Genomic DNA, 15,553 nt, shown 5'->3' with positions numbered 1-15,553 from the left:
ACACACATAAAAAAATAGCCACTGGAGATACAGCACAGATCCAACAACCGTCTGGAAAATGCCAGAGGCAAATGGGAGAGAGAGTTATTTCATCATCTCAGAGTGTGGTCTGGAGAGGCAGAGATCATGGGAAGACACCTCCAGGAACAAAGAGGCTAGCAATTGCCATTTTTCTCCCTCATCCCCCAACTTAAATGCAGAGCCACTGTGGGAACTAGCCTGATACCATCAACACTCACTATCTAACTTAGTTACACAGATCTGCCCTTCTGAGTCATACTTGCCTCAATCCTGATGCTGTAGGATCCCTCCCCCAGAAGACCAGCATAAATCCTACCTGGTCTCCTGAACCACAAGTTCTATAGAACCTAAATTCCAGCAGCACGAACATCAAGTTTCACCTCACAAGCAGACCACCATGAAACTTGTTAAAATGTGTCCTACTGCTGTTGGGCACCAAAAACTGCTCACAACAGGCAGAATCTCTGCAGACAACTAGACTGAAAGAAAAAGAGCCCTTTACTCAACAGAAAAGGACACCCTGAAGCACCAGACCTAGGGAATGGGGGATGCTGCACTGCAGGGCACTACAGGACCTTTTCTTCATAAGGTCATTACCCTCAAAAGCAAGCAATGGAACTGACTTTCCTAACACAGATAAAAAGAAAAATATAGTTAGACAAAATGAGGAAACAGAGAAATATGTCCTAAATGAACAAATATTATCAAACCACAGCAAGAGACCTAAATTAAACAGACAATAAGTAATATGTTTGACAGAGAATCTAAAGTAATGATCATAAAGATACTGCACTAGAGAAAAGAGGGGAAAATATCAGTGAGAACTTTAACAAAGAGATAAAAAGGATGAAAGATGAAGAACTCAGTAAGTGTAATTAAAAATACATTTTGTGGGATAAATAGCAGGCTAAAGGAAACAGAGGAATGAATTAATGACCTGGAAGACAGGAGAATGGAAAGTAATCAAGCTAAACAAGTGAAAAAAAATTAAACAGAGAATAGACTTAGGGAACTCAATTACTCCATCAAACATAACAATCACATAACAAGGATCCCAGAAGAAGAGCAAGAAAGAAGAGGGCAGAAAAAATTATTTGAAGAAATTATAGCTGAAAACTTTCTTAATCTGGGGAAAGAAACAGATATCCAGATCCAAGAGGCACAGAGATAACCCCAAAAATTCAACCAAAGGAGGTTCACACTAAGACACGTGTTAATTAAAATGGCAAAAAGCAGTGATAATTAAAAGAAAAATTAAAAGCAGAAAAAGAAGACAGTTACATACAAGGGGAAACCCCATGAGTTTATCAGCAGATTTTTCAGCAGAAACTTTGCAGGCCAGAAGAAAGTGGCAAGATACATTCAAAGTGCTGAAAGGTTAAAAATCTACAGCGAAGAATACTCTATCCAGAAAGGCTACCATTCAGAATAGAAGGAGAGTTTCTCAGAAAAACAAAACTAAAGGAGTTTATAACCATTAAGTCAGCACAGCAAGAAATATTAAAGATGATTCTTTGAGTAGAAATGAAAGACCATAAGTGAGAGTATAAAAAGTAAAAAACAAAAAAGGCAGTAAAAATAAATACTTTTTAAAAAATCAGTCAAATGATTCATAAAATAAAAGGACACCATGTAGTGTCCATGAAAAAATATGACAACATACACCCAAAATGTGGGAGGGGAGAAGAGTAAATAATGGATTCTAACAGAAGCAACCATCAACTTCATGTAGCCTAATGTGTGCAGAAGATGTTATATATAAACACAATGGTTACCACAAATCAAAGACCAGTAATTGATATGCAAAGACTGAATAAAAGGGAATCCAAGTATATCACTAGAAAAGCCAACAAATCATGGAAACTAGAAAGAGAAGAGGAGAAAGAGAAAAACTACAAAAACAACCAAAGAACAAGTAATAAAATGGCAATAAATATGTATCTATTAATAGTTACTTTGAATGTAATGGAGTAAACACTACAATCAAAAGTCATAGGATGACAGACTGGATTAAAAAAGGAGACCCTGATTTGCTTGGCTGGCACAGTTGAAAGAGCACACAACTTTTGATATTGGGGTCATGAATTTGAGCTCCATGTGGCATGTAAAGATTACTAAAAAAGAAATAAATCAACTTTTTTTAAAAAAACATTGAAATAAATAAATAAATAAATGGCCCATCTCTATGCTGCCTACAAGAAACTGTCTTCAGACCTAAGGATGCCTGCACAGTGAAAATGAGTGGATGGAGAAATATTTATCATGTAAATAGATGTCAAAAGAAAACCAGTTTAGCAATATTTATATCAGACAGAATAGACTTTAAAACAAAGAAACAAGAGACAAAGGAGGCCACTATATAATAATAAATGGGACAATCTAATAAGAGGTTATAACAACTATAAATATTTATGCATCCAACTTAATAAAATAGATTTAAAAATAAATTAAAAACCCACTTAATCAACAGACAGATAAACCAACCAGAAAATCAACATGGAAATAGCAGCTTTTTTTTTTTTTTTTTTTTTTTTTTTTTCCTAATAGGCAGACTGCCCCATGCAGCACCTCATTTGGTTGTGTCTGGAGTCTTGGAAGATTGACTACCTTATGTTCTCCTACAAACGAACCTTGAGATCTTGTTTGGAGGTTCCAACAGGGAGCTCAGCTACTCGTATACCCCTGACTGAAGAGCACAGTCTTTCTCTATTGAAGAAGGGCATCCTCTTTGACCAAGTGTGCAGCAGCTTCAGCAGGGAGGTGCATGGGGTGGTGAAGGGGAAAGGGCACATCTGCCCCTGCCAGCCAGATCAGCCAAATCAACCATGGCAATCAATGTAGTGACAGATGTCAGAGCCAGATCACCCTCACGTCCCGAAAATAGTAGCTTTGAATGGCACACTGGACTGGATGAACTTAACAGATATATTCAGAACATTCCATCTAAAACAGCAGAATACACATTCTTTTCAATGCACATGAACACTCTCCAGAAGAGATCATGTATCAGGTAACAAAAAATGTCTTAACAAATTCAAAAAGATCAAAGTCATTCTATGCATCTTTTCTGATTACAACATATAAAACTAGAAATCAGCCACAAGAAAAAAATCTGGTAAGACCATAAATACATAGAGGTTAAACAACATGCTACTATTAAACAATGAATGGGGGGGGGGATGGAATCAAAGAAGAAATAAAAATTATATGGAAACAAATGAAAATGAAAACATGACAGTCCAAAATCTTTGGCATGCAGCAAAAGTGGTTCTAAGAGGTAAGTTTATAATAATAAACTTACGCCTGGGTAGCTCAGTGGGCTAAAGCCTCTGTCTTCAGCTTGGGTAATGATCCCAGAGTCCTGAGATCGAGCCCTGCATCAGGCTCTCTGCTCAGCGGGGAGCCTCCTTCCTCCTCCTCTCTCTCTGCCTGCCTCTTCCCCAACTTGAGATGTCTCTCTGTCAAATAAATGAATAAAATCTTAAAAAAAAAAAACAACCTCTTCGACCTCAGCCGCAGCAACATCTTCCTAGGAACAACGCAAAAGGCAAGGGAAGCAAGGGAAAAAATGAACTACTGGGATTTCATCAAGATCAAAAGCTTTTGCACAGCAAAGGAAACAGTTAACAAAATCAAAAGACAACTGACAGAATGGGAGAAGATATTTGCAAACGACATATCAGATAAAGGACTAGTGTCCAGAATCTATAAAGAACTTAGCAAACTCAACACCCAAAGAACAAATAATCCAATCAAGAAATGGGCAGAGGACATGAACAGACATTTCTGCAAAGAAGACATCCAGATGGCGAACAGACACATGAAAAAGTGCTCCATATCACTCGGCATCAGGGAAATACAAATCAAAACCACAATGAGATATCACCTCACACCAGTCAGAATGGCTAAAATCAACAAGTCAGGAAATGACAGATGCTGGCGAGGATGCGGAGAAAGGGGAACCCTCCTCCACTGTTGGTGGGAATGCAAGCTGGTGCAGCCACTCTGGAAAACAGCATGGAGGTTCCTCAAAATGTTGAAAATAGAACTGCCCTATGACCCAGCAATTGCACTATTGGGTATTTACCCTAAAGATACAAATGTAGTGATCCAAAGGGGCACATGCACCCGAATGTTTATAGCAGCAATGTCCACAATAGCCAAACTATGGAAAGAACCTAGATGTCCATCAACAGATGAATGGATCAAGAAGATGTGGTATATATACACAATGGAATACTATGCAGCCATCAAAAGAAATGAAATCTTGCCATTTGCAACAACATGGATGGAACTAGAGCGTATCATGCTTAGCGAAATAAGTCAAGCAGAGAAAGACAACTATCATATGATCTCCCTGATATGAGGAAGTGGTGATACAACATGGAAGCTTAAGTGGGTAGAAGAAGAATAAATGAAACAAGATGGGATTGGGAGGGAGACAAACCATAAGTGACTCTTAATCTCACAAAACAAACTGAGGGTTTCTGGGGGGAGGGGGTTTGGGAGAAGGGGGTGGGATTATGGACATTGGGGAGGGTATGTGATTTGGTGAGTGCTGTGAAGTGTGTAAACCTGGTGATTCACAGACCTGTACCCCTGGGGATAAAAATATATGTTTATAAAAAATAAAAAATTAAAAAAAAAAAAAAATACTTAACTCTGGAAAAAAAAAAAAAAAAAAAAAAAAAAAAACCTCTCATCAGACTTAAAAGGACCCAAATAAAGAAAATCACAAATGAGGGAGGAGAAATGAAATCCAAATAATAACAGAGTATTATGATAAGCTATATGCCAACCAATCAGACAACCTGGAGGAAATGGACAAATTCCTAGAAATATACAAAGCACCAAAACTGAAATAGGAAGAACCAGCAATGAAATTGAATCAGTAATCAAAAACTTCCCAACAAACGAAAGTCTACAGCCAGATAACTTCCCAGAGTAATTCTACCAAACGTTTAAAGGAAAGTTAATACCTATTCTTCTCAAAGTATTCCCAAAGTAGAAAAGAAAGGAAAACTTCTATATTTATTCAATGAGGCCAGCACTGCTATGATACCAAAACCAGAGAAAAAAATTACAGAGAAGAGAACTACAGGCCAATATCCCTGATGAATACAGATGCAAATATTCTCAATAAAATATTAGGGAGGGACCATGGGAGAGGGAGAGAGAGAATCTCCAGCAGACTCCATGATAATCACGGAGCTGATGCAGGACTTGATCTCAAGACCCTGAGATCATGACCGGAGCCAAAATCAAGAACTGGATGCTCAACTGGCTGAGCCACCCAGGTGCCTGAATCACCATATTTGATCCTGAAACTAAAAGACACTATATGTTAACTATATGGAGTTAAAATTTTAAGATTAAAAACAAACTGAGGGTTGCTGGGGGAAGGAGGGTTGGGAGAAGGGGGTGGGGTTATGGACATTGGGGAGGGTATGTGCTTTGGTGAGTGCTGTGAAGTGTGTAAACCTGGTGATTCACAGACCTGTACCCCTGGGGATAAAAATATATGTTTATAAAAAATAAAATATTAAAAAAAAAATTTTTTTAAATAAATAAGCTTTTAACCCATGTACTTTCACACCCATGTATGTATACATTGTTTACACATATATATATGTATACGTATATATATATGTATATATACACATGCATGTGTGTGTATATTTTTTAGTTTTCTTCAACCAAAGTTAGTTTACATTTTCTAAGCCCACTTTGCTCTGAGATGATCTTTTTGAGATCTATTTCCCATACCATTCACCTCAACCCTGTTATTTTCCCTAGGATTGAAAGCACATTCTAGAAGCTCAAATAGTCAAAGCTTCATTGTGTGTTTTTAATTTTTTTTTCCTGAAATCAATTCATAGGCATACTTTGTCCCCATAAAACGGGGATTTGTTATTGTACTGTTTGTCTTAGAAACCTTTTATATTAGCAACCAATAATGTCTTATTTCCCTGAGTGGTAGTTGCATATTGTTGTTGCCCTTGGTAAGTCATTGAGCTTTATTTTTGCACACTGGTGCCTCTTCAATACTGGGTTTTAAGAGACAAATTCTTTGCATACGTCAATACAGTAATGTTCTAGTAGTGGTGTGGGGCACAAAAGGAATGCTAAAGATGCCTAGAGGTTCTTGGATTCTGTTTTTTCCTACCTCATAGGGAAAATCAAATCAAGCACTAATAATGTCCAGGCTATGCAAATAAATATTATATAATAGCTGTAAGCCTAAAAGAATAACATTTCTCTCGAACCACATTGCACTGCACCCCCAGTCAGGGCTTTCCTCCAGGAGGCAGTACCAGGAACTGAACTGGTTAGGCTCCTCTGGATCCTGCCTCTGAACTGGCAGTTTTCCCCGGCGACTGGTCTGTGGCTGAACCACCACCACTACTTCTTAGCCAGGGAAAGGGTGAAGAGATGAACTCAGACTACCAGAAGCAGGTGCTTAAGGAGCTCCAAGTACACCCCCAACACTCACCACTAAGGGTGCATACAGCTAACCTGGGGGAATGTTCTACATTGACCTTTTAATTATTGTGGCTGCCCTTTTGTAAGAAATTTCTCTTCTGTCTCCAAAGCAGAAGAAAGCAAGAATAAGCTGAAAAGCTTGTGAAGTCAGGAATCTTTGATTCTTGGAGTTCCCCCAAGTATCTAGAGTAGTGGTTAATTCACAAAAATGCAAAACATTTCTGGATTGGTTGAATAAATGGTGGTTACTGTGCTTCAGCATAGAGGAATTCATTCCAGCAGCACAATACAAAAGTGTTACGGCTTTGCGTGCTGACTGAGCATAGTTTGGGCCTCGTACTATATATGCTGAAATATTGCCCAAATTGCCATATTAGTTCCATTTTCAGCTACACAAGTAAAATACTAGGTATAGGAAAAACATTGAGAATATCATTTTGATAAATTTTCTTACATTGATTAATTAATTAATTAATGTGATCTCTTTGTCCAACCCTGTGTATTTTGAAAATTGATTGCCTTTGGTTTTTTATTTTATGTTGTCCGCATCTCCTGAGTGATTTGGATATAAACCTAACCATGAGGGCTATTAACCCAGTGTCTAGCGCTAATGTTGAAATTACTAATTTGAGTTCAGTTGAGGTCCAATAGACCAGTGGCAGTGGTCTCAGCAGTGGTGCTAGTGGTGATAAATAAATAGATAGATAGAAAGATAGAGAGATAAATGGTAAAATGTCTTCTAAATTTATTTGTGGAATTCTTCCATATTTTAAAATGTGTGTACTCATATGTTTTTTTAAATACATACATGGTTTTTGCCTTTAATGCCTTGCTTAAAAAACCCTTGCCTACCCAACAATAATGTGAAAATTCAATTATAAATGCTTCCACTTTTATAATAAAATTATTAGCTTTTATGTACAGGACTTCAGAATCTAATTTTATTTTTTTACACTTGGTTATTCAGTTATCATAACACTCATTTAGGGTGTCATTCTATCTTCACCCAATTTTATTTGTGCCTAGAATTATTTCTGAAAGTTCTATTGTGTTAAATTAATCTTTCTGTTTATTTCTGTTAAAGAAGCACATTATTTGAATTATTTTAGTTTTATTACACATTTTAATGGCTGGTTAGACTATAACACCCCCATATTGCTTTTAAAATGTTCCTTTCTTTTCTTTCGTGTTTATTCATCCAGATGAACTTTAAAAGACTTTTTTTTTCAATTCTACCACCCAGTCTATATTTTTTGTGGCTGCATTTATTATACAATTTTATTTGAGCAAATGTGATTATTTTCTCATATAAAGAATATATATTTCATTTATCCACATCTTCAATCATATCTCCCAGAAAATCCTATAGTTGTTAGTTTTTCTTACTTCCTTGTTATTACATATTTTTGAACAAACATTGAGTATCTACTGTATGCCAACCTCTGGAATAGCCATTGGGATATAGTTCTGGGCTCTGAACACGAATGACTTGACTTTCTTTCTTTCTTCTTGACTTTTTCAAGTTACATATTACTGGACAATAGAGAGACTAAACAATGTATTACAATAAAATAGCATGGGTGTTACAGAGATCACACATGAAGATGCCACCTGAAGGAATCATGGGAGGCAGAGTGAACAGTAGTGAGATCCTGGGGTTGAAGCAAGCACTAAGCACACTGGAGGAAGCCTGAAAGAGGAGAGAGGTCTGGAGCTGGGGCCAGATGCTGAAGGTCTGCCTGCACTGTACCATCTTAAGGAGCTCAGAGTTTATTTTAAGGACAATGGAGGAGTATAACGGCTCAGGTAGAGAAATGCCATAATCATATTTGCATTTTTGCAAAATTTTCTTTAGTTATGGAGTTGATAATTAATTGGAATGGAATAAGAATAGAGATAAAGGCTTTCTAAGAGACTGTTGAAAGATTCATGCCAGGTATGATGAATGCACAAAAGAAGGGCCAGTGGGGATGGAAAAAGAGGCAGTGGGCTAAAACCTGATTCCTATTCACAGAACTGAAGTAAGAGGATACATCAGGACAAACTAATATTTATCCCCACAAGGTAATAAAATTGTAAATGATATAGCTGCACCAAAGCTGTCTGTTTTCTGAACCAAAGCTTGGAAGCACTGAATTGCACTTTATCACAAAGGACTCTGGAATAATTTTAGATGGAGTACAATGTAATCTAATAGGTCTCCATTATTTGTGGGGAGTAGAACATGAGAAAGAATTTATATCCTGACTCCAAACACAGGGGACTAGTGTTTGGGAGGCTTAGTAATCTTAACATACCATTTGGACAAATTTCTTAATAATCTAGAGTTAGAAAATTATACTTGGTTTTTTGTTTAGCCTAAGTATTTGAATTGTCTCAACTTTCATGGAAAAGCAATAAACAAGCAAATGAACAAACTTGATCCAAGTAAGAAATAAAAACCTTGAATAAATCAATAACCACCAAACACATTTTTTAAAGTATCTAATATCATGATGGGTTTTTCACTAAAACAAACACACACACACACACACACACACACACACACACACACAAACTGAATAGAGATAGCTCACACCCCAAAAACAGTCACTTAAGATGCATAAATTCAAAGTAAAATATTAGTAAATTGCCTACAGTATTATGGAAAAGGAATTTGCAATGACCAAAAAATTATTTTAAGAATAGATTATAATTAGGAAATCTTTACTATAATTTACAGCATCAAATAAGCAGACACAGACAAGATACACAATAAAATCCAAAAGTAACGGGAAGTTAAAACCCTGTGATGCCAGACACTAACAAGTAACATTTTACTCAAAGAGGCAGTGTAGCCTAATGAAACCTACAAAATCAAGGGACAAACGTTTCTCAAAAGACTTTTGTCAGCTTTAAGCTCACATCCAGCCTTCTTCTGGCCTGATGCTGTCTGGCCAGCCCTGTGTAATCAAAAGTGCCCCTTCAGTGATTTATGACCCGTTTTCACGTTGTCAGTCTCCTTTAGCAAGACCGCTTTTTCTGGACAGGTGAGTTAGTGGGGAATGGGCCCCTCTGAAACCGCGTGCTCAGCACCTGGCCTGGCAGCTGTTCTCAATCACTGCCAGTGTTCAAGGCCATGGCTAAAGGGGCCCTGGCACTCAGCAGTGACAAATGAGTGGACCGTGGGTGACAGCACATCAAGAAGTGAAAGGCAAAAGGAACTCTGACTTATAGAACTAGAGCACGTAGTATCACATTCATATAAATCCTATCCGTACCGCGCTTGTAACACGAGTAATATTCCTAACAGCAAAGAGAATGCTTCCACGCATCACCCATTCCTGAGGTATCCCCAAAAGTCTTCCTGCAAAGATTTGCCTTCAGCCAGGTTGGGCCACACCCACAGCAACAGAGCAGCCTTTCAGACGACAATGGACAGTTTTCTTCAGTTTAATTTTGTATTAAAATTAGATTCTACTTTGAAATATGAAGTAGCTGAAGTAACTAATTTTCAAAGCTGCAATGAAAAGTTTGCCAACCCTAATTAACTCCTCCAGCATAGAAAAATTGTTTCAGTTGGCCCAGAAATATGTCTGTAAGAATCGTGAAAAGAAATTAAGCCCTATTAGTGTCACAGTTGGTTACAGAAAAGGCAAGCAGAAAAATCAAACCTTTACAAAGAGTGAATGTTAACGGAGAGGTTGAAATAAATAAAGGCTGTGTGCCCCCAGAAGATCATGATCATTTACAATTTATTAGCTAATCTTGTAGGCAAATGTCATTCTTCTTTTATATCACATATGAATTTCTGAGTTTTCCAAAATATTTGAGACAAAAGATAGACTAATTAAAAAAAAACAGACATTTTAATATATTTTCACAATCAAATACTTAAGTGGCATGGGTTAAGTATTTGTGATGCTTTCCTCCCAGGGGATGCTGTGAAAATTAGAAAGAAAGAAGAGAAAATATTAAATAACAAAAATTACATGAAATTCTTTTAGTCACAATACTTTCCCCACCTTCAATGGCATGTGCTCCTCCAAAACAAAAGATGGTCCATTTGTTTCTTCAACTAATGAATTAAAGTTAATCACATTTGACTGAACAGTACTGAGAGAAGCTGAAATGCATTATTCTTCAGAAATAATTATTTCACTCTAATGTTCTTAAAGTCACTCACATTTCATTGTAAACCTTTTTTTCTACAATATTTCATACTGCATGAAATTGCCATTCCCAGTAGCAAATAATAATGCTCTTTTAATAAATATGCCTTTATAAAATAATTGTAATGATAGAAAAGTCTTAACAAAATTTTAACTGGCCGTGTTGTAAGCAAAAGAAATCATCTTTTGTCTGACATACAAAAGACCCTCGTTTCTGGCGGGGGGGGCACCAATTCTTGGCCTGGTCAAACCTTATTCGAGGTCTCAATCCTATTTGGAGCTTTCCTGTCCTTACACTGAGAAGCCCCCAGTTTGTACAGGTAGTTGATACTTTTATCCACGATGCATAGAAATCATCTTCTTAAAGATCTCCATACTTGGACACCTGGGTGGCTCAGTTGGTTAAGCATCTACGTTCAGCTCAGGTCATGGTCCCAGGGTCTTGGGATCCCTGCTCAGTGGAGGAGTCCACTTCTCCCTCTGACTCTCTTTCCCGCTGCTTCTGCTCTCTCTCTCTCTCCCAAATAAATAAACTCTTAAAAAATGCCGTGTAAAAAAAAGATCTCGGTACTATCTTATACTTTCTGTGTTTAGGTTCATCCTACTTCATTCACATTTTGGTATACGTAACGTGTTTTGTTTTATTTTAAAGTCTGAAATGAGTAGAAAAATAAAGCTTTCACTTTTGGTTGTACAAGTTGTCCCTGAGTGTGTTTTACATGTATTCAATAACAAAGTTAAAAAAATAGTATTTCTTGGCTCCCTTCTACAAAATAGGAGGACTTCGTTTGCTTTCTGCTCACATACCTCAAACTTGTTTTGGTCTACAAAAACTTAATACTCTTCATTCCTTAATACGTAGGCAAACATTCTACCATGATGGCTTCCATCCAATGGACTCATTTCCCAAGTGTCTTTATCAGTCCACTCATTCTGTTCTGCCTGACAGATGCACTTCTCACCATGAATTCACAAGTTATCATTTTTACAGATCATACCCTATCAGTTGGTTTAACGTGAGCCTGCAGTGAAAGATGAGCCTTTCCTTAGCTAACTGACAAAGCCAGGATTCTGAGGGAAGAAGGCAAGGGCCAGACCCATAGTGGTGATCCCTCTGGATATTTAAGACCTTGAGAATCTACCTGGTAGCCAGCAGCTTTGTTTTTCTTTCCATAGCCATTGCCTCTTTGCCACTAAATGATGCCTTTTGGACTATAATGCCTATCAGAAGCCGGAAGGAATGTTTTCTGTATATAGTACCAGTTACATGAGATTAAGAAAATATGTAAGAGTTTAATGATACCAAGTGAACTCAGAGGTAGGTCTTATGCAAGGACCTTCTTACAGAGCTGTGAAAGAACTGTACTGGGCTACCCTGCTTTGGCAAACACATTCGTATGAGAGACATTCCCTTCTCATCTGATCTTTCCCACAGCTACTCTGGTCCTCTCCAACAAGTCTCTGTAAATTCAAATCTTGGGCCACAGTTTTGATAGGTTCTCTCAGGAGCTCTTTGATGCAATTATCCTTTTAAAAAATATATAGTGGCTTCTCATGACATACAAAATAATTTTATTTTATTTCTTTGGCATTTTTAATACATTTGTTGGCAATTTTGGCCCTGATGAATTTTCCAAAATCATCTTTTCCACTGCTTATGACATTCCACACTTTAACTAAGCTAACTACAGAAATTCCAGGTGTGTCAAGATATTTCACTGCATTTTTTTACTGCACACTCTCCTCCCTCTGAATAAACATCTTCCCCTGGCTCCTTGTTCTCTTTCAGACCAATTTTTACCTGCTTCCCAACACCACTATAAGACTCTGCTCCTCTGCTTTCTTCGAAAGTCCACTTTCTTTGCACGGATCCAGCCACATGTGGTTCCATATCTATAGCACATTCAGACTGAAATCCTTGGCCAAAAATGTTAGCTCTTATTCCCTCTGGTTTCCCTAGCCCTTGTTCAGGTACCTGCATGATAACTCACTTCAGTAAACATTTGTGGAACTAAACTGGAAACCTGAAGTCTATTCTTCATTATTTCCCCACTGCCCCCCGCAACCGCCAGAAAAATTAAACTTCCTTATAACTTACAGCCCATTGACAAGCACTTGAGATAGGCAGAGTGACCTTCCTCGAGGAGTTTAGCTGCCTTGATTTTAATACTTTGTAGAGGCAAACGGCAATCTTAGCTTAACATTACCCAACCTCCAGGATCCTATAGGAATCCCTTTGGAAACTTCCTTTATCTCTATCCCTCCAAGCTATATGTTAGCAAACATCCTCCAAGCATAGGGCCCACTGATACATATCTGAAGGGCCCCTTGACTAAGGTTTTACCAAACATTAGTTTGGTAAATGACCTTTTTCTAACAACAGCTAGCCTCTCAAGGTCTTTGAAACCATGCTTCCAAGTTCCTTACACTATCCCTAACTCCCTTTCAACCTGAAATATAATCAATCATTCCTCTCAATCCCTGCTCCAGCCCTTTCTGCCCACAGGTCCTGTTCCATGGTAATTTAAGACAAAACAAAAACAACAACAACAAAGAAAATACACACCCTTTTGCACAGAAAATGTCTCAAGAATTCTTTCTTGACTATTTGCTCCCAAACCCCAACGTTTCACATCATGAAGACTGAAGTTGCTTTTATTTTATTCCCCAAGCAGCTATCCAGTTGTCTGGTTCACTAATATTTAATGTAATACCATGTAAAAGATTATTTTCTGTTCAAATCTGAGTCTCTTTCCATAACCCGTTGAAAGTACACAATTGTGTTAATGGCCTGATTTACAAATTTACAAATCATTACTATGGCTTTCTCTAGCAAAAAGTAGACCATCTTTCAATAGTCATGAACCAAATTGAAATAGCTTGAAAGCAAAGCCTATTTAAATCATTTATAGGCAATTTTCTATCCTACAAATTCAGGGGAAGGTTCTTCAAACCTTAAGTAGAAAACAGTCAAACAAGAGAAGCTTCTAAATAGCTTTATCTCCTTGGTTAACCCAAAAATAATGGCAACTAGAACAAGGCCCATGTGTGACTCCTTGGTGCCAGAGGGTCTTAGAATCAAGATGTCAAGCTCCAGTGGTCTGGAATGCACGTATGATAGCTTAGTCCTGTGATTCTCACCTTGTTCTTCCTTAGATGTTATTTATTCTATTAATTCCTTGTCTCTTAAAGGAGAACATGGGCTTTTTATATTACAAGGCACGTGTAACATGGGGGTCGGGGTTCACATCCTAGCAAAGAATAGAAACCAGGAGAGAGCAAAGGGGGAAAAAAATAGAATTTTCTTTCTTGAGGTCCCTTCAGTTTCCTCATCTCACTTTTAGAAGATTCATATTTTCAAATTCATCTATTTCTTATATTTTAAAAATTTGTAGTTCTATTTTTCATAATACTCTATTTTTAAAAAAAAGTTTCCCTTGATTATTTCCTTTTTTTTTTTTATTCTCTATCTGATTTTTCTTGTTTTCTTTTTTGTGGTCTTTCTAGAGACTTTCCTTTGTATTTTCAAACAACCAGTTTTCATTTCTTGTTATGTACATCCTTAACAGATTCTTATGTCATGATTATAAAACCACGGGGCAGCTGGGAGCTCATTTGGTTGAACATCTGCCTTTGGCTCATGTCATGATCCTGGGATGGAGCCCCAAGTCAGGCCCCCTGTGGAAAGCCTACTTCACCCTCTCCCTCTGCCACTCCCCCTGCTTGTGCTCTTTTTCCTTCAAATAAATAAACAAAATGTTAAAAAAAATTATAAAACCACTCAAGAAGTATGCAATTTTTTCTACTTTCTGGAAGAATTTGTAATATTGACATTGTTATCATTCTAATGTTTAAAAGAATTCATAGTAAAGTTATATAGACTTGTACCTTTATTTCGTGAAGGTTTAATAATTACAGATTCAGTTTACAAGGTAAAGGACTAGATTGTCTATTTCTCTTTGTGTTAGTTTTGCCAAGCTCTGTTTTTTAAAGAATGTATCTATCTCATCTAAATTTAAAATTAGCATAATGCTTATAATATCCTCTAATGACTTTTTAATGTTTGTTACCATCTAAAAAATATTTTATATCTTCATAATTTTCCACTTCCATTGGGAGATATTCTCAACATGATCTTCAGCTCACTACATTTTTCTTTAATAAAGTATACTTGCTTTTTTCACCAACATATGTGTTATCTGAATTATTAACTTTTTATAACAAGTATTTCCACTTGTATTCTCTTTATGACTCTTGTTCTTGCTTCAAAGTACAGAAATTTTCCTTTACCTTGCAAGGCATATGTGTTGTACTTATTTAAATTCCTAATCCTTTTTTTTGTTAGTTTCACTTATTCTTCCTTCTGTGATTTTGATTATTCAAAGCAGGGTTTTTTTTGTTGTTGTTTTGGGTTTTTTTGCTCTTATGGTGGTTCCACTTCATGGGTATGAATACTTCTCTGAGAAATTTAGTGCAAGTGAATAAGAAATGAGCTCAAGATGGGGTAAGGAATGTGCCATAAAGCCTAAGACCAGAGGTGCAACTGTGCTGCCTTTGTGGCTGCCCCTCCCCCGACATCAACAAGTCCTGGGCTGTATTCATGACAAGCTCTAAAGAAAGGAGCTCTAGGAAGTGATACATTTCTTTTAATCTGCAGGTGTGAAGCCAGGAGCAAATGTAGAAGAATGGGGATCCTTGAACCTGGTTGTTTGTATTTATTCCTTATGCAGCAGGTTATTAGCATGGCCAAAAACTTTACCTTAATTCCTCACCTGTCCAAGGAACAAAAAGTGAACTCCTAAGGACAGGTGGAGCATAGAGAGCAAGAGAAAGCTTTCTTCTAATTCCTGGACATGGACCCCTGCCCATATTTTCCCAGGTAGCTATCCCATGGCTCA

Source organism: Mustela lutreola, chromosome 4, assembly GCF_030435805.1.
Source record: "Mustela lutreola isolate mMusLut2 chromosome 4, mMusLut2.pri, whole genome shotgun sequence".
NCBI lineage: Eukaryota > Metazoa > Chordata > Mammalia > Carnivora > Mustelidae > Mustela > Mustela lutreola.
The sequence above is the reverse complement of the archived record's forward strand: the minus strand, read 5'-3'. Positions refer to the sequence as shown.